This window comes from Jaculus jaculus, chromosome 7 (genome assembly GCF_020740685.1).
Source record: "Jaculus jaculus isolate mJacJac1 chromosome 7, mJacJac1.mat.Y.cur, whole genome shotgun sequence".
NCBI classification, from domain to species: domain Eukaryota; kingdom Metazoa; phylum Chordata; class Mammalia; order Rodentia; family Dipodidae; genus Jaculus; species Jaculus jaculus.
Window position 1 is genome coordinate 28,482,285 of NC_059108.1, and position 20,343 is coordinate 28,502,627.

Below are 20,343 nucleotides of genomic sequence, written 5' to 3' on the forward strand. Positions count from 1 at the left end.
TAACAGATCACTGAATCTATAGAACCCAACTAATGAGGAATTTTTAGGATTAGGATTTACAGATTATCTCGACCATAGTAAAAGTCATAAGACTGCTACTTTATACTTCAAAAGCAAGGGGTCACTATCTTCTTTTTGTGACTAGATGAAAGCAATCCAGTTGCTTATGAAGAAGGATGAAGGATCACAACACAATTACCAGGGTTACAACTATATTAAATAAAGCAATGTGGTGCTGGTGAGATGGCTTAGCAGTTAAGGCGCTTGCCTGTGAAGCCTAAGGACCCAGGCTCTATTGCCCAGAACCCACGTAAGACAGATACACAAAGTGACACATGTACACAAAGGTTACACATCTGGAGTTTGATTGCAGTGGCTAGAGGCCCTGGTGCACCAATTCCCTCTCATAAAAAAGTTAAAAAGACAAATAAAGCAATGTCATCGTGTTTACTGCTACAGCAGCATGAGTCAGGACAGGAACAGAGCTAATCCACTAACTAAATGCTCACAATATACTATGCACCGTCTGCCCACACCACCTTGAAGCTGGTAAGGGTTTTTTCATAGTGAATATTATCCTTACCACTTCATAGATGGTGGAAACTGAGGCTCAGAAGATGTAACTGCCTTGTCCAGTAATAGACAGGAAAACCCTGATTCCAGAATCCTTGTAGCTTTAACACTTTCAAGCAAGTAAATGCTTTAGCACAAAAACGCTAGGAAAAATGTTTGACAGGCTAAAGATGGCAACCATTTCCCTGGAAGAGAAAAGTTAAAGGAAATTAGAATCTAAGTCTTGCACACTTCTCAAGTGATATATGTTTTCCACCAGCATATCAACTTCATGAGAAAAGGACAGGAGCATCACAGCTGAGGGATGCGCGGGTGTCGATGTACCACTGGCAACAGTGTTCAGACGAATAAAAGGTGATTTTAGCTTAGTTCCGTTACCATGAAGGAACTAATGCAGCATATCAGTTTTATTCACTTGGTGAAAAGAAATCACCCTGGAGCAGAGCATCTGAAGTAATCCCTCTCCCACCTGTGAGGAAAACCAGTCCTAGTTGTCTAACTTGAGCTGCCCATGCTTACTCTTATACACGCACTGCATTACCTAATCTAGTGAAAATCAGCGGACCCTACCTAACGAACAAACAGATCAAACTGAAATTCTTCTGAAGCCCTAGTTGTTCCCTGTGTCTTGATGTAGGTGTGGTGTGGGTAATGACAGAAGGAGAGGTCAAAAAATCACAGGCCCAGTGATGACCCATTGGAATAACAGGAAGTGAAAACAAAGCCGGCTTCAGTGGAGATAGGTCAGAGCAAAGGGAACTGGGGCTGGAGGGCCTCAGGCTCTCACCGCACTCCACTTGTCTCTGATTTCATCCCCTTGCCACCTGATCCTCCTGCCTGATTCTGATGCTTTGGCAAGAATGGGAAAACTCAGGGGTAATCCATGCCTGAGGACACCCACTGACTGATAAATGGGGGCTGTTGTTCCAAAGACAAACAGCCACTTGAAATGGCCCAGGAGCTAGCTGGTGGTTTGCACGACAGCTATTGATGACCTCAGAAGGGAGAAAGGTTTCAATTCTTACATCTAGGGTTGGATTACCACCACCTCAAAAAAACCAGGGAAATGTCATGCCAATGAGCAGTGTTTGAAAAAAAAAAAAATAGCTGGTCAGTTGTTCTTCCTTTTCACATTACCAAGGCATAAAATACAAAACACCAGTGTTGGGAAAATATTTCCTTATTTTTATTCCTAGTTCTATGCCATTTTCTGTTGCTTTTTCTAGAAGTCTAGTCTCGTCAAACCTGGCTCATTCGGTCCTTCCTGAGTCCATTATTATTATTATTGTTATTATTATTGTTATTATTATTATTATTTATTAGTTAGGTACACAGTGTGTATACAGTCATGTTGATACCATTGTTAGCCTCCTCCCTGTCCTCCCGCCTCTGCAGGGACTCTCCTCGTAGGGGAATGTGGGTCATGCATTGTGGGGTTAGCCATCAGTTATGGAGAAGAGGCAATGTCTCTGTGCATAATGACCCAACATGTGGCTCTAACAATCTTTCCAGCCCCCTCTTCCACAAATTTTTTTGAGCCGTGTTGGGTTTGTTTTAGGTCTGCTTCAGTGATGAGGTCTTGGGAGCCTCTGTGTCTCTGGATATCTGGTTTGGTATGAGTTGAGTGTTCCCTGTGTCTATCTCCTTCACCCTTGTGCTGGTACCAAGTTCACCAAGAAAGCAGCACTCTTGCTCATTTCCCTACTTACTCTTAGTTTCAGCTTAGGTTCTGGTGAGGTGTGATGGGCTGCCACTGGTTTAGTTCTCCACCTCCTCGCTGATACCCACCCACAGACAAGGGAAACTGTTACCTGCACACTTTACAAGGCCTGGAGCCTCACTGTGAAGAGTACTGACAAACGCACCGCAAAGTAATGAAACAATTACAAAAGGAATTTAGACCTATGAAAATGCTTGAAATGTGCCACTCTAACTTAATGCCACAGTCTGACACTCAAAACAGAAAAAAAATACTTGTATTAGTCACCTTTCTCCTTGCTGGGACAAAAAATACCTGACAAGAAAATCAGAGTAAGGGAGGAAGGACTTCATGGTTACAGTCCATCATGGCATCTACTATACTTAACATTCTGCTTAGATCCAAACCTCCCAGCAGACCACTGGCATCAGAACCTGGGTCACAAGGAGCTAAAAGGTAAAGAAGGGTACCAAACCCAGCAAAGCAAAGGCACAGAGGAGGAAACTATCTCTAATGCACAGAACAAATTTCCAACCACAGAAGTTGCCTTTAAAAGTAAACTCTGAAAAGTGCATTTCACTGGCCCAGTGAAAAGTTTAAATGTGGTCAATAGCCTCCAAACATGACTGGCTTAGAGCAAGAGGAATTGTTCTGAGTAAAGAGCAATAAGAATGAACACTTTTATTGCAAGTACCCATTATCCCATGTGAATACCTATGGCATGAATCACTGTGCTGACTTGATTCGCTGATGGGCAGAGAAAGGAGCCTGGTGTAGCTCGTCTGTGTGCTCCGTTTCTTGCTGACTCCCACTGATGAATTCACTCTGATAATGCTCATCTCCCCTCCCCCACCAGACACTCCTCCAGTGAGAAGGACTTGGAGTATGGTATTACTGTTGTTATTTCACCAGTCCACACACACATTACTGATCATCTCTTACGAGGCAAGCCAGTGACAGTACAGAGGATGCACAGGTCATCCTCAGGGATTCTTAAGGCCTTTAGCGTGGTTGGGCAAGCCAAAAGCATTGGTGCAGGTGAATCCAGGTGACTTGGAGGCGCAGGGAGCCAACAACTCTGCCTCAGTCAGGAAACATTTCCTCATGGCCTTAAGTCCAGTGGGCTATGTGCCAGATGCATGTGAGCTGCCTTGCAGCTGATCCACAGGGAAGAATGATGGATGCACACACAATGAGGCTGGACTGTCTATGCTGGCTTGCAGAGTGAGGGAAGGGGAAAGCTTACAAAAAACAAAAGAAACAGATTAAGTCCTATTATCTAAGAAACAAAACAAAAATTTTTGACAAATATGATTTTCACAGATTAGACATTTTTGTGGCTTTTGTTTTCATCTCATTTGGTTTTTGTGATTATTATGGAAGTATAAAGTCTTATGAGCATGGGCTGGAGAGATGGCTTAGGAGTTAAGACGCTTGTCTGTGAAGCCTAATAACCTAGGTTTGATTTCCCAGTCCCCATGTAAGCCAGATGCATGAAGTGGCTCATGTGTCCAGAGTTTGTTTGCCTGGTGCACCCATTCTCTCTATATATTTGTCTCTTCTCTCTCTCTCTCTCTCTGTCAAATAAATAAATAATAAATAAAATATTTTTAAATGTATTCTGAGTATGTAAAATGCTTTAAAAAAAAAGTATTCAGAAAGTGAGTGAGCAAATAAGCTCTGGAGGAGACAATTAAGGTGGGCTAGAAAGAATGTGACTGTACCCTTTCAGACCCTGGACTGCACTGAGTGGATTTTCAGTGGCTCAAAGGAGTAGGGGTGGTGGCAATTCTCTGCAATTTTGGCTACTTGAAAACCTGAGACAGGGGGATGACAAGTTTAAAGTCAGCCTAGGCTACATAGTAAGTTCTTGTTTCAAAATATAAACATTTTAAAAAGTGATTGGGGATAGAGTTCAGTGGTGTGGTGCTTACCTTGCACGCAGGAGACCCTGTGTTTGGAAACCAATACCAAAAGAAAAGAAAGAAAGAAAGAAAGAAAGAAAGAAAGAAAGAAAGAAAGAAAGGAAGGAAGGAAGGAAGGAAGGAAGGAAGGAAGGAAGGAAGGAAGGAAGGAAGGAAGGAAAAGACAATTTGGGGGCTGGGGAGATGACTTCATAGGTAAAGTGCTTGTTACATAAACATGAAGACCTAACTATGGATCCCCAACATCCACATGGAAGTTGGTGTGCCGATACTAGGCAGCAATCCTATCAATGGAGAGGCAGAGAAAGGAGACTCTCTTGGGCTTACTAGTAGCTAATGTAGCTAAATTATCAAGCTGTAGGTTCAGTGCAGGACCCTGTCTCAAAAAATAAGGTATATTGGGACAGGCATGGTGGCACACACTTTTAATCCCAGCACTAGAAAGGAAGAAGTAGGAGCATTACCATGAGTTTGAGGCCAGCCTGAGACTATATGGTGAATTCCGGATCAGCCTCAGCTAGAGCAAGACCCTACCTAAAAACAAACAAACAATAACAAAAAAAAAAAAAAAGGTAGATTGGGGCTGGGAGGGAGATTGCTCAGTGGGTAAGGCACTTGCTGCACAAAGTTAATACCTACATTTGGATTCCAAGAACCCAGGAAAAAGCTAGACTCAGTGGTGGGTGCTTGTAACCCCAGACCACCTATGAAAAGAAGGGATGTGAAAACAGAGAACCATCCAGAAGCTCATGGGCCAGCTGTGCTGGTGAACACAGTGGTGAACAGCCAAGGACTCTCAAACAAAATGGTGGTGAGCACTGGCACCCAGGGTTGTACTTGATTTATGCAGCTACGGTGTGCGTGCATGGCACATGTGCATCCACGCTCTTCCACGTGAACAAGAGTGCTCATGAGCACACACCCCAGGAGTGATAAAGTCAAGAGAGACTAAGGAAGACACCTGATGCTGACTTCTGACCTCCCCTGTGTGTGCACACACATCACATCACATCATCACATACACATTTTTAAATCAGAATAAAGAAAGAAGGGTTTAAAAGGTTCTTGTCTGCATCACTAAATGTCAATGCCTACAGCATCTAAGAGATGCCTCAATTTTAAGTAATTACGCTGCATTTTCTTGACATGCCTACTGTCTTATTAAAGCTGCGTGAAATGCATAATTACCATGCAGGTGAGCTAACGTTGCCAGTGAGGGCATGGAAGTCTCTCATCAATCGCCTGTAAGGACCCCCAGGGCAGAACCAGGGCGTGCTCATCTTGCACAACTCCACTCCCACTTCAGTGCCTGCAACATAACACAGTCCACAAAGGGTGTCAGAATCGGTCATGAAGAACATCCTAATTACATCAGCTTCCTCTCGGAAGGGGAGAGTGGGTAGCTGGCAGGTACCATTGTTCCTGGCTAATGCTTCCAGTCCGACCCCAGCATTTCTTCCTGGGGTTATGTTTCAAGAACGTTTCTAAACTCCCTTCTTATCTCTGCTCCACCTCACTAATGTGCCAGAGTGTTGGATCCATTGTGCCCATGATGATGTCTTCACTCCTAGTCAAAGGAAGTCCAGGTTTATTTACATGCCATAAAGACTTTTTTTTTTTTTTTTGCTTTCACAGAAAATGATTTACAATAATAGTGCTCCAGGAAAGAAAACACATGAATAATAACAAGTCAGCTGAAAGGAGTGGTATGCAGAGATTGCTTACTGCATGTAAGGAGTTTAGTGACAGAAAGATATGGCCACTAAGAGCATTTGGTATACAATGATATATGATGCTAGTCAATGGAAGTGATGTGGAGCACTGGTCACAGCAGCCAGAGAAAAGGAGCTGAGAAAGAGAGGACTGTACAAAAGGGCACTCTGACTCTCTCAATGCATCTCAGGCTACATTCTAGCACAGGCTACAGGTCTAAAGGCCATAGGCAAGGAAGTACATTCCACCAACCTTTGAGCCTTCTTAGGTTATTTCTTCAGAAATGATACACAGCTACACTGAGGTGGAGAGATACCAAGGCAAGCTCTGTAATAACAAAGCCATTGTGTCCATCAGATCAGCCTAATAGCATGGCCTTGGGATCTCTTCCTGCCACACAAAACCCTTGAATGTGAACACCCTCTACTGTTTGCAGAGACTTTCAAAATACAGTCACCAACAGGATCTATTCTGAGAAATGTATTGTTAGGTGCTTTTCATCACTATGCAAACATCAGACTGTAGTACTTATTTTTTTTCCTTGCTGTGGCAAAATAGCTGACAAAAAATAACTCAAGGATGCAGGGTTTATGTTAGCTTATGGTTTGGGGATTTAGTATCCATCATAGCATGATGGGTGGAGGATAAGCCAGCTGCCACATTGCATCCACAGTTAGGAAGCAGACAGAGCTTCATGTTGGTGCTTACTTGCTGTCTCTTTTCTCTTTTTTTTTTTTTTTTTTTTTGATGGTGTACACCTTTAATCCTAGTACTCAAGAGACAGAAGTAGAAAGGTGGAAGGATCACTGTGAGTTCAAGACCAGCCTGGGAGTACAGAGTGAGTTCCAGGTTAGCCTGAGCTAATGTGAGACCATACCTTGAAAAAATCAAAACAATTTTTAAAGATAGAAAAACAGTAAGAATATAAGAAAATATTTGGTATAACTCTATCATATATTTGTGTTTTTAGCAAATTATTATTGTAAAAGTCAAAAAGTCAAAAAATACAAGTTTATGAAGTAAAAATTATCATAAGCTAAGTTTACTATTGAAGAAAGAAATCTTATTTTGGGGTTTTGGGATTTTTTTTTAATTTTTATTAACATTTTCCATGATTATAAAATATATCCCATGGTAATTCCCTCCCTCCCCACCCCCACACTTTCCCATTTGAAATTCCATTCTCTTTTCTCTTTTATTCAGTCCAGGACCCAGCCCATGGGATAATGCCACCCATGATCAAACTGGGTCTTCCCACCCAATTATATTTCTAATACTAGCAGAGATATGCCCAGATGTCTGTCTCCTAGGTGAGTCTGAATTTTGTAGAGTTGACAATTAAGGTTAATCAGCTAGCCGGGCATGGTGGTGCACGCCTTTAATACCAGCACTCGGGTGGCAGAGGTAGATGGAGCGCCGTGAGATTGAGGCCACCCTGAGACCCTATAGTGAATTCCAGGTCAGCCTTGGCTAGAGTGAGACCCTACCTTTAAAAACAAAAACAAAAAACAACAACCAAAAAAAAAAAAAAAAAGATTAAAAGATTAATCAGCAACAGCAGAGGGTGGTGGCACAATGACGTTAATCCCAGCACTCAGGAAGCAGAGGTAGGAGAATTGCTGTGAGTTTGAGACCAGCCTGGGACTATAAAGTGAGTGCCAGGGTAGGGACTTCCAGTGAAACCCTGCTTCAAAAGAAAAGAAAAGAAAAGGAAAGAAAAGAGAAGGGAAGGGAAGGGAAGGGAAGGGAAGGGAAGGGAAGGGAAGGGAAGGGAAGGGAAGGGAAGGGAAGGGAAGGGAAGGGAAGGGAAGGGAAGGGAAGGGAAGGGAAGGGAAGGGAAGGGAAGGGAAGGGAAGGGAAGGGAAGGGAAGGGAAGGGAAGGGAAGAGAAGAGAAGAGAAGAGAAGAAAAGAAAAGAAAAGAAAAGAAAAGAAAAGAAAAGAAAAGAAAAGAAAAGAAAAGAAAAGAAAAGAAAAATAACAAAAACCAAAAAGATTAACCATCACACCAATCAATACATCTAACAAAAATGGCAGATCTTCCATGTCCAATGGAGCCCCTTTCTAAATCTGTAGTTGGGTTGCTGCCCAGATCTTGAATTGTTAATAAAAGCCAGTTCGACCTTTAAACTCAATTAGTTGAAAAGGTTGTCTTTTGACACATTGTTAAAAGGGAGATGCTGAACATCTAAAATGGGCACAGACAGACCCACAAATCAACAGGATTCAGAATAGGTGGGTGTTCCAGATGAATAAAGAATTTCTTTAACAAAATATGTACTTTACAGGTAAATAGAGGCCCAGATCCTTCTCCAAGTGCCAAATCAGGAGTGGCATTCCTGGGGCAAGTCCTTGCCACACTCCCTAAGGAAAGTGGCCATGGGTACATATCTTTTGCTTCTTCAGGCCCACCCTGTGAAGCCAGGTATGGCAGAGGTGGAATCTTAGAGATCACTCAAAATGTGTTTTCAGAATATGTTTTTAAAAGCACACGGGACAGGCTGAAGAGCGTTCAGTGGTCAAGGCGCTTGCCTGCAAAGCCTAATGATCTGGGTTTGATTCCCCAGGATCCAAGTAAAGCCAGATGCACATGGTGGCACCTGCATCTGGAGTTTGCTTGCAGCCACTGGAGTACCTGTCATGACCATTCTCTCTGCCTGTCTCTCTTTTAGAAGTCTCTCTCTGCTTGCAAATAAATAAATTAAAAAAAATTAATTTTAATTTTAAAAAAAGCACATTTGTCTATGAGCAAAACAACTTAAAATTAGTAAAGTCAATATTTAACTTGGACATAGTTGGGAAATGAGAATTTTTCCATGGAGAATCAGAACTGTCACCAGGAGCTAGTGAATTGGAACAACATCTCTGGTTCCTGTATTTTGAGAAGAAAGATCTGCTGGGAGTGGCTCGGAGCAGGAAAGGAATACCTCGCCAGACAATGTCTTGAGCCAAGACCCTGCCTAGACAATCATTCCATAAAGGTCAACCCATCACTGCTTGGTTTCTTCCTGATTTTACTAAACCCAGATTCTACCTGCCGTCCTTGCCCCTGCCTGTGCCCCAGACTGCTGTTTTCTGTATAAAATTGACTTTTATGCCTGAGTTTCTTTTGCGGGCCATATGATATTTGGAGTCAGGCATGAGGGCACACAGTTGTAAGCAAGGCATTTGGAAGGCTGACATAGGAACTCAAGTCCAGTGCTTGTATGGGTTAATTCTGAGACCCTGACTCCAAAAAAAAGAAAAAAAAAAAGTGGAGAGGGTGATGGTTTAAAAATGAAATATTTCCCGTAGCCTCATGTGTTTATGAATGATTAAGCCTCACTCATAATCAAGCCCCAGCTAGTAGAGCTTTTGGGAGGTGAAGCCTTGTTGGAAGAGGTGTGTCACTAGGGGTGGACCTTGAGATTTATTAATCCATCCCTACTGGGTGTTTACTAGCTATCTTATCCAACTATTGTGACAATACATGACAATCCAGCTGCCCTCTCTGTTATGCTTTCATCACCAAGATGAATCTTCCCTTGAAACTGTGAGTTTAAATAAACCCTTTCCTCCTGTAAGCTGCTTCTGGTCTTGTATTTTGTTCCAGCAATGAGTGGAAAACTGCTATAGTAGGCGGTATGACAAAAACTCAAATTTTGGGGGCAGAGAGATAGTTCAGAGATTAAAGGTGCTTGTTTGCAAAGCCTGACAGTCCAGGTTCAATTCCCCAGTACCCACGTACAGAGTCACATGCATAAAGTGGCCCACGTGTTCCTTTGCAGTGGCAGGAGGCCCTGGTGCACCCACACTCACTCTTTGTCTGCCTCTTTCTCTCTGTCTCAAATGAATAAATAAAATTTAAAAACCCATAGGCTTTTATTTGATCTGTATCACGCAGGCTTCCATGACTGAGTTTAGATTCTCTCCTACATGCTGCCCACCAGGACGACAGCACTACAGACACTTCTAGTGTATGATGAGGAAAAGACCAACCTGCTGCCATTAAGATCTCAAAGCAGAGGAAAAAGACCCGGCCCCTCCCTTTACTCAGTCTAGCTAAAGACTTATTAACTTGCATTCTTTAATAGTTTCCTAATATCCATTCTCTTTATCTCTACTTTAATCTTGCTTTTCTTCCCTGTGCTGGTTTGAGTTTAATTTGTGTTTCCTTCTCTAGTTCCCTGATTATTGCATAAAGATATTTCTTTTTATTACTGGATACACCTTTTTTACAGCTAACCATTTCTTCTAAGGACTGTTTGTGTTGCATCTTGTGAATTTGGATGTTGTCTTAGCTCCTCTCGTTCAACCACAGAGATAGTCACAGTGCATTAGGGACTAGAGTGGACATGAGGCAATGCAAAGCGATCCAGAGCAGATGAATCTACTTATAATTGTATTATCTAGTCTGAAAGACAAGTTGCTAAAATTTTGGTCTGAAAGGAGATTCACTTTTGGGTCTTACTTGTAGTGCATGAGTATGGATCCATGGCATAGGCTCGTGTATTTAAGCACATGGTCCCCAGCTATGGCTTCTGTTTGATATGTGGGGGTCTTACTGGAAGAAGTGGATTACTGGAGCTTGGCCTTCAAGTGTTAGTGTGGCCCCACTTCCTGCTGAGCTCTGATTCCTAATCCTCCCTGACATGAACAAGCAGGTTCATGCGCCTGCTGCCACTGCGGGGAGCATCTCCTCCTGCCATATCTTTCTTTCCCATCATGAAGGACTATACCTCCAAACTATGAAACCTCTCCTCTCTTAGGTTCCATCTTGTCAGATGTTTGACCAAAAAATGATGAACACTAGTAACCAGCATGAATTTGGATGCCCTGGAGTCCTTCGCACTTATTATGCACTATGGCCTCTTTCCAGGCTACCACTCCATGCTGCCCAGCCTCCTCCACCAGCTGGTAGAAAACTGGCCTCCCTTCAGGAAGACTGCTCATCAGCTTGCAATCTGGGATCTGGGTGACTTAGCAGTTGCCCACGAGCTGATGCTGAACAGAAGGGAGCTGGCTCTCCTAGGGACACATACCCTAAAATCTTGACCTCCTGCAGATACAAAAGTTTCTCAACAGCCCAGCTTACCTAGAAAACATTCAGGTGTTCTGAACTGGATGCAAGCATGGACCTTTATTCCAGGCTACTTGTTTTGGAATGTTTCTATGCATTATCAAACAGCTGCCACATCTTCTCCAAGAGGTGGCCACATTTCAATGGCGGGTGAATTAATTCCTGTTTATACATGCAGTTGCAAAGACTTTTAGAACCCTTAGGCATGAAAAACATCTCATAATACATCATTAATTATTTCTAACAATAGTAAGAGACGGAAGAGGGCTCTCTCACATACATATACTGTGGAATGTGATAGTCATCCAGCAACAACATCTGATAGGTTCTCTGTTTTTACCCACTTGATTAGAATGTAGCTGAGAAGCTCTTTAATGGCAAAACAAATCTTAAGGTAATTTTTCCTTGGAACACTTGTCTGATCAAACAAGGAATCCCTTTTTCCTTAAAGTGGGGTTGGACAACATCTACATATTTATTGCATTGCAGCAATGTGGTCTGTCATGCCAGAGAAAAATTTGCATTTTACTCAGGCACGTAGCTATTGTGATCATTACACACTGGTAAGCCCAAGTGATTGTGAAAATCAAGTTCTTTCTTTCAGATTGCTGGCCAAATTAATATTGCTTAAACTTGGCACCTTAGTACAAATCAAAAGCTATCTATTGCCTAATCACATATCATATTTTGATAGCTTATCTTGCTGAAGGGATCAAATTGTTTCACAGGCAACAGTGCTTGGAATTACTAAAATTGTCCAACAAGTGGGGAAAACCAAAGCAGAGAGAACTAGAGTCCTTTGCTCAGCATCCTGGTTGACTCAAGGTGAACCTACAAAAGGAAATGCTTTGGCCTCCCCTCCCATTATCTTCAGGGAAACAGCTCCTTTGTTTCATTTTTAGTAGATTTTCAGGCTTGAATTTCATTATGAAGTAACAAGGAGAAAAGAAAGAAAATTGGGCTGGGGAAAGGGCTTAGGGGGAAAGAGCACTTGCTGCACAAGTATGAGGGTCTGGGTTTGATCTCCAGAAACACATGAAACAGCTAGGTGTGGCCAAACATGCCTGTGACCCCAGTGCTGAAGGAGGCAGAAAAAGAAGGTGACCAGTGCTCCCTGATCATCCAGTCTTGCTACAGGTTCACCCAAGGTGAGAACAGCATCAATCAAAAGGATAAACATCTATATTCAGAAGCTTTTGATGGGAATAGTGTCTCTATTTAGTCCACAAAAGTGGGAACTTCCTCTAGGGTCTGTGACCTTCCTTCCCAACCACAAGCATCCTTCCTTCCTTCCTTCCTTCCTTCCTTTCTATTTGTTTTGTTTGTTTGTTTTCAAAATAGGGTCTCACTCTAGCCCAGGCTTTCATGGGACTCTCTCTGTAGTCTCAAGTTGGCTTTGAACTCACAGTGACCCTCCTACCTCTGCCTCCCAAGTGCTGGGGTTAAAGACATTTGCCACTGCACCTAGCTATAAGCCATAAGTTTTGAAATGGCTCTCAGTACCAGGCATGAACTCCCTCCCACTAAGTGGGCCTCCTGTCAGCTCAGAGCAGTTGATTGCCCCATAGCCAATGTGCCACTATTGTCCCAGTGTGTGCGTCTTGCCAGGCTGGTTGATTTGTAGCTTGCCGGATCCACTGCTTGTTTACACTGTGGGTGATTTTTATGCCCCAGCAGTTCACATAGCGCTTTCCAGCACTATGACAGCTAGCCAGCAGGGACCTGGCTTCCATTTCAGTTCCAGCTTGATGTCTCAGTGTCCTGCCACCACAGTCTGTGGGACACATTTTTAAAAATATGACTACATGATTTGGGGCTTATATATGCTTCTCTCTCACAGATACAACAAAGGACGTTAGTAGAAACACACCAGTGGAGAACCATTTAATTTCCATGCACTCGAAAAATAATTACATTTGCATGTATCTTGTCTCTATATCTCTTACCTCACTCACAACTCTGAAAACTGCAAATTAAGAGTTCTCAAGCAGCAAGTTGGGTTCATGCCAACATACAAAGCATATTTGCTTAGCAAACATTCAAGGGTGAATCATGTGTTGTCATTGCCCGACCTTACCAGAAAGTTGACTATAAAGTAACAACTTTAGTCCCTGCTCAGAGGGGCAGCTCAGAGGCAGTATGTCCCTTGGCCAAGATTCCTTCCTTCTTTATTCAAAATTAAACAGCCTGGTACCATAAGTACCATGAGAGGGCAGGAGAACATTCAAGCTCACATTCATTGTTTCATTCCTTAGACAAGGCAGGCAGCAATGGTTGGAGAAGAAGGTGGAACTTGGCTTACTGAAAATGGGGTTCTCAGGTTCAGAGCAGGTATATGCTTGCTTGGCCTTCACCCTTTTGCCCTTCAGTCTGTTGAAGGAGGAGCAGATGACTTACTTTGACGGTCTGCTTCTAAATGTCCTCAGTCAAAAGAGCACATATCAAAGCTGCCTTGTTCAATGTTCCTAAGCAGCAGAGGACAATCTCCACCCTTGTGGCTTCATTCACTACTCTGGCCACTTGCCATCTCTTGCTAGGTGCCTATGATCCTGCATTCTATTGCCCTTTAAGCACCTTTAACAGTATCAGCAAGCTCCACTCTCCCTTCAGGATGCATTTAGACACCACTGCCTATGAACAGTGTCCTCGATCACAGTGCCATGGGGTGGGAGGGGGCTTCCTCATGTTCAAAGCTCAGAGCCTTTAGGTGCTCCATCCTGCTGGCCTCAGTCTTCCTCTAGGCTGGACAGTCAGCTGGCCCTCTTAGCCAACAAGTAAGACAGTGGCAGAGATAACACTGAGACTTCACCGGATATTCACTCACTGCCATGAGAAGTATTCTAAACAAGGCAACTATGACAGAGGAAGGTTCTAGAATCAGTAAGCAGAGTGGAGATCTGGTTTCAGAAGTATACCTTGGAAGTCAGATTCCTGCCTTCCGCTGAATCTCCAAGGGTATCTTAGATGAGTGACTCTGTGCCCTGAACTCCCCAGCCTGCAGCTGAGCAGGACACTCTGTCGACAGCAATACCTGGAATACTCTTCTGATTCCACACTGCCTCGTCTGGCAACCACCTGTACTCAGGGCTGTCTCCAGCTACCCAAGAGACAAAAGCTCAGGCGAATTTTGTCTCTACCAATATCTTGTACTTACTCAACATTATATAGCTCTTTATTGAATGTATAAAGTATAAATGAGACCTTGGTGTGTGCTTAGTTATGAATTGGCTTTGGGGGGAGGAACATAACGATATTCTGATAGTATAAAATTGCTCAACTCAATATAACAGCTTTATGCTAAGGAAAAAAGATGTGCATATATGAGTTTCTAATATTAACGTCATTCAAACTAAGTTGAACAACAACTCCATGCCTGCAAAGTAAAAGAAAAGAAAGGGAGGAAAGAAGGAATGAAGAAAAGAGGGAGAAAAGAAAGAAGGAAGGAAAGGAAAGGAAAAGAAAAATGAACAATGGAGTCTAGGAAACGTTGATTCATGGACTTTATGGGAAGATGAATTTATCACCTGCCTCCAGGAAACACAAACAAAATCCTCAGTGTTTATGGATTTTAGCCCATTGGACTTAAAATCACCATCTACAGAGAATTCAGTTCTATCGTTTTGGTCCAACTAGCTATCACAAATTACACATAGCACCCCCATGCCTTTGGTATTGTGTGTACTTTTGTAATTCTATCTCCACTCAGTTTGTGTAATACCATGTGTTCTTTTCTTTTCAGGTATGATTTTCTTTTACCCTAGATTCAGCTTCTTTCTCTCAAGTTCTCAGTCCAATGACATCATTTGGAAGTAACAACCATATGAATTTATCTGCAACTCATTCGTTATGTGTTTCTCAAATGCACACCTCTCCTGTGTCCATTATAAAAAACAAGCGCTTAAACAGAGACGTAACAGCACGTGTTATCATCATGATGCAATCACTGCACCAAATCATTGCTGAATAGATTCAGCTGTATTGGGAAAAAAAATCAATCAATCAATGAATTCTATCAAATCAGCTCTTCTAGAAGAAGAAATAACTAAATACCTGAAAGAAATTTTGGAGGTATTCACTTGGGTGGAGATTGCAAAGAAAGAGATTGGAGAATAGTTTCTGCAGTGTGGCAGTTATCACATTCACTTCACACAAAGTAAGAGGTTGACCAGAAGCACATCACTGAAAAAACCATGTACTAGGCACATAAAGCTCCAATTTCTTACTCCCTCTACATATATCATGCTTGACAACTTTCCATGGTGAGAGGAAGATGAACCCCTTAAGCAATGAAAATGAGAGCTGCATTAGAAGGTAAAGATATAGACATGGTCTAAAATCCTTCACGCTTCATTCAGAATTCTCATATCTGGGTGTCAGAGGTCTGACTTACGGGCTAGCACAGAACCCTGACTTTGAGGATTTCCTTCCAAAGCTGTGCTGTGTAAGCTTGTAGTGCATATTGTAAGCACATACATAAGTGAGTGGTGGCTGCTCTCCAAGCCACGCAGCCAAGAGACAGATGGCAGGCCAGAGAGTCTCCACAGCTGCGAAGGGAGAGCCCTGTTGGCACTGTAGCTGCAACAAGGCTCAAGAGAGAAAGTGAGCAGAACCAGGGCAGCTGGTCTGGCTCTGCCAGCCTGAGATCTGTGCCCCTGAAAGCCTGGTGCCAGGACCAGGTCACTCCCTATGTATTCCCATACAGAACTTTCCCCAGCAAATAACCTTTACTTTTTGAAGTCTCCCTCCAGAAGAATTAGCCATTTTACTAAAATGTTTGCAGTATACCAAAATTACTCTGGTCAGTGTGATCCACCACAACCTTATTATACTAGCAAGATTGCTCAAATGAAACTTAAAGAGTACAAGATAACTTGGACTTGTCACCCAGAGCCAATGTATCCATGAGACAACTGTAAGATGATTGTTGGAGTTTTAACACTGACTTCTTTGGTTGTTCACCCTTCCCACTTAAGCCTTGGTAAAACTCAGCCAGTCCTAGGTTATTTGGAAAAGAAAACATAAAAATGATTCTGAGAATCAGAATTGGGTCAGCACCCTGTCAGTAGTGAGGTTTAACAATTTGCATTCTCCACTATGAAAAAGGCCCTTGCCTGCAATGCTGGCAGAAACCAAGCTCCATTCAGTAAGGAGACAGGAGGATGACCAGAGAAGGGGTGAAAACAGGAACAGTCTTTCACTGATTGGGAAGCCTATGAGCCAGGTTTGGCTCCTCCTCTGAGAAGCTCACATCTCCAGTTGAGGGACTCCAGGTATCTGGCCCAGTGCTTCAGTTTGTACCTGTCAGTTGATCATTAATGGATGTATGCTGATTGACAAGTATTTTCCCTTTTGCTTGGATAAACCAGGGTTACTGGCTTCACAGTGATTTGTTCCATGTAGGTGTAAGGAAGGGCAGCCACAGCTACCACATGCTGATAATCAGGGTAGTTTTGCCCAGAAACAAAATGCAGCCCAGAGGATTGTATAAAGAAGGTGAAGAACTACTGTCCTGAAGGGAAAGTCTTAGAGTTACTAGAGCTTTTCAGTTGTCTGTGATCAGAAGGAAATGCTTCCACTCAGTGTGAGAGGAAGAGGCATGAAAGCAAGGTTGGTGCAGTTTCGCAGGTTTGAGGATGCACACAGATAGGTCATAAGAGGAGCCTGACACTCCTCGAAGTCAAGAGCTCATTAGCAATCAGATCTAATGTCTCAGAGGCCAGTTTCAGCTGGATAAGACACAGGGTGAGCAACAGGAGAAACGGGCAAATGGAGCAAATCCAAGCTTTCAGAGGAAGGGTGGAACACTTCACTGTCTGCCGCTCCACACCAGTGTGTGGTCAGATTCCAGGGCACATGTGATCTGAGCCCATGGAGTGATGGACACAATCAGAATGGACAAGCAGGCAGAGAACGTTTCTCACTTGAAGATGTGACAAAGCACATGGCGTGTGGTCTATCCAAAGGTCAAACAACCCTTGTCCATGGTGGGCAGAGAGATGATTTCTGAGTACAAAGGCCTGTAGAGTCTTTTCGGTTTTTCCTTTCTGTTGTCATACTTTATTGAGATTGGGTTCAGAGAGGAGACCTCAGAGCATGGGACTCTGTGCATTGTGCCTAACATAGTCTTTAGAGCTGATTGGTGCAACCAAGAGGTTTCATCCAAACTGTCAGTCAGCAGCATACAGTGACCCCTTCCAGCCAAATCAGAGGTTCTAGATCAATGGATGCAATCCATCATGGATCAGAATGTTAGGGAGAAAAAAAGAATGCGTCTGTACTGAACAGAATTGTCAAGTTGTTTCTTGTTTTGATCCCCTATACAATACAACAAGACAGCTACCCACATAGTATTTATATCGGGCTTTATAAGTAACCTAAAGATGATTGAAACTCTACAGAAATATCTGTATAGATTACATATTCTGCTATTTTTATCATTGGCTTAAACATCTATGTATTTCATTATCAACAGAATTTTGGGTTTGAGTATCTCAGGAGCATGGAACAAATAAATACCCCACTAACACAGCGTTGTTTTCTTCTTGCTATAGCAGTTTATTGGATGATGTATACAACAGAGATCCTGTTATATGACACAAGATAAGTAGGCAATTTGTGACGATCATGAAGGTGGCAAGCTTGGAACTGACAGTGGGACGTGGAGAAGACAGTAGTCAGGGTTAGGAGTAGGATTATGGCAGTAAGGCTACTCAGCCAAACCTGGAGAGTCAGGCTATCACCAGGGACTGCCCTCCCTTCAAAGAGGTTCATGAACCAGCCCTGCACCACCCCCCTTGCGGCAGACAGAATAGCCCCAGAGGGTTGGAGAAAGGCCCAATGTGCAGAGGCCATTCCTTCACTAGTCATCCCCCATCCGTGATGTGCTCAGCCCAGGGGACACGGAGTCGGCTGCCTGTTAGAGAAGGCATATTCTAGATGGTTCAAATTATGCACTGCGGCTTATCACTAGGCTATAAACATTGAGCTGTCTCTTCTGGACATCTTTACAAGAGAGAACAAATGAAATAGCATGATTCTTAGTGCAGGTGGGTTGTACTCTGGCGAGTATTGGGGTAGGAGGTTATAAACACAGTTCTTGCTTCAATGAAAATCAGACAGGCTTAGCACCTGCTCCCTGCTGCTCCTTCGACAACCATGAATGCATTCACTGATGTGGCCAAACTTAGAAGCCAACTAGATTAGTCATAAATGAAAATCTATAATCTACATTAAAAATAAAATGTGGAAGAGAGGGATATTTGCTTTTTCAACACCAAATCGACAAGCACTTTGTCACCAAGGTAGCTGAGCTGAGCTGACCTCCTCTCTGACATAAGAATGACCAGAACAAGCACAGAGACATCAGCTCACAGGATGTGCCATGGAGTCACCTGAGTGACTCTAATCTTTACATGGACTCATCTCTAAAATCCGGGGCTCCCACCCCATATTCTCTCTTCCCATGCAGCAGGGCATAAAGTAGTTATCATTGCTTAAATCTATAGCACCAGCCTGGTTTTGATTCCTTTTTTTCTAATCTTTAAAGTACATTAGAAAATATCCTTATTTTGAATATCATTTACATATGTGCCAAGTAACTAAATTCAGATTTCCTTCCTCTGAGTTTATAGAAGTCATTTGCAATCTACTTGAGCCATGCACAGTAGTTAACATTAATCTTGAGCACAAAGGTCCCTGGTGAAGGTGGAGATTGGTGGAGCCTGGAAGAAAGATAGCCTGAATGCTTAAGAAAAAGGCTACTGAGAAAGAAGCTGTGAGTCAGAAGGGAAGGAGCAAGAGGCACTCTGGCCCATCTCAAATATAATCCTGATACACTCCTCAAACTCTGCTTGGAGGTGAGGTCCAGCTAGTCTAGTTGATAGTCAGTATTGTCCTATACTGTAATTTTGGAGAAGCCTCCAGATTTCACAATGGAAGATTTGATGTTAAAAGTTGATATTGGGGTTTCTACTGCTTAGAGGAAATAGTTATATATATATATATATATATACTTAAGGTGGTTTTTTTTTTTTTCATTTTTTTTAGTAAGGTCAGGTTGCTCATAGCTAAGGCTGGACTTCATCTCACTCTCTGTCCAAGAATGACCTTAAACCCTAGATCATCCTGATTCAACCTCCTGAATGCTATGACTACAAGCCTGTGCCACCATGGTAGGTCTGGTATGGATTGTCAACAGAATTCTATAACCAACTAGAAAATGAACCTCTGGGCATATAAGGGATTATCTAGGTTGTTAGTGTCCGGGCAGGCTTATGAGGGATTATCTTGATTAGCTTAATTAAGAAGGAAAGACCCACCAACATGATAGGACCCATGGGCTGGAGTCCAGGACTGGATGGAAAAGAGGGAGCGGGCTGACCACCAGCACTCAGCACGCTGCCGCCTCACTGTGGACACCGAGTGTGACGTGCTGCCTCAAGCTCACACCTCCATGCCTTGCCCATGGTGACGGAATGAAAGCTTGAACTGTGAGCCAAAATAACCCCTTCCTTCCTGAAGTTGCCTCTTGTCAAATGTTTGGTCTCAGCAACAAGCAAAATAACAAATACATGAATTTCTATCAGTAGCTCACTCTTTTATCTCTTGACCACACTAAAACCTTGTCATAGAAAGGGAGTCATATGCAGATCTCTGCTAATGCATAGGCATAGAGAGGAATCCACTGTTTACTGGATTTCAGGAACCAACTTGAGGGAGTCATAAATATTGTGTTACACTCTTCGATTTAAAATCACTAGTATCAGGCTAAGGAGAGAACTCAGTTAGTAAAATGTTTGACTTACAAACTCTAGAATCTATTGTATAAAAAGCCAGACATGTTGGGTGGATGGCACACACTTGTAATCCTAGCACTGGGGAACTACGGAGGCAGAGGCAGGTGGATCCCTGGGACTCACTGGCAAGCCAGTCTAGACCATTTGGCAAGCTCAAGACTAATGAGTGACCCTGTGTCAAAGGAATGACACCTAAGGTTGTCTTCTGGCCTTCATACATATACAAGCACACATGTACACACGGACCTGCACAAACATATGCACACATAGCTCAGAAACACATATATACATAAATATATAAATAAATTTAATTGATTTAAAAATAAGAAAAATTGCCACCATCATTACACCATAGTCCTCAAAAGCACTGTTTTGGATTCCTTTCCAGATAACTCATTTAAGCAAGTAGCTCAAGCAACACTTGTGTCATTTGATGACTGAGATTCATTCTGAGAACTGAGTAGTTTGGCACTTCTGTCATTATGTAAACATCAAAGTGGACATACAAAACCCAAGGTAACTATAGCATCAATAGACCAGAAGGTATTTTCAGTCCCATTGTGATGTTAGGAGCCAACCAC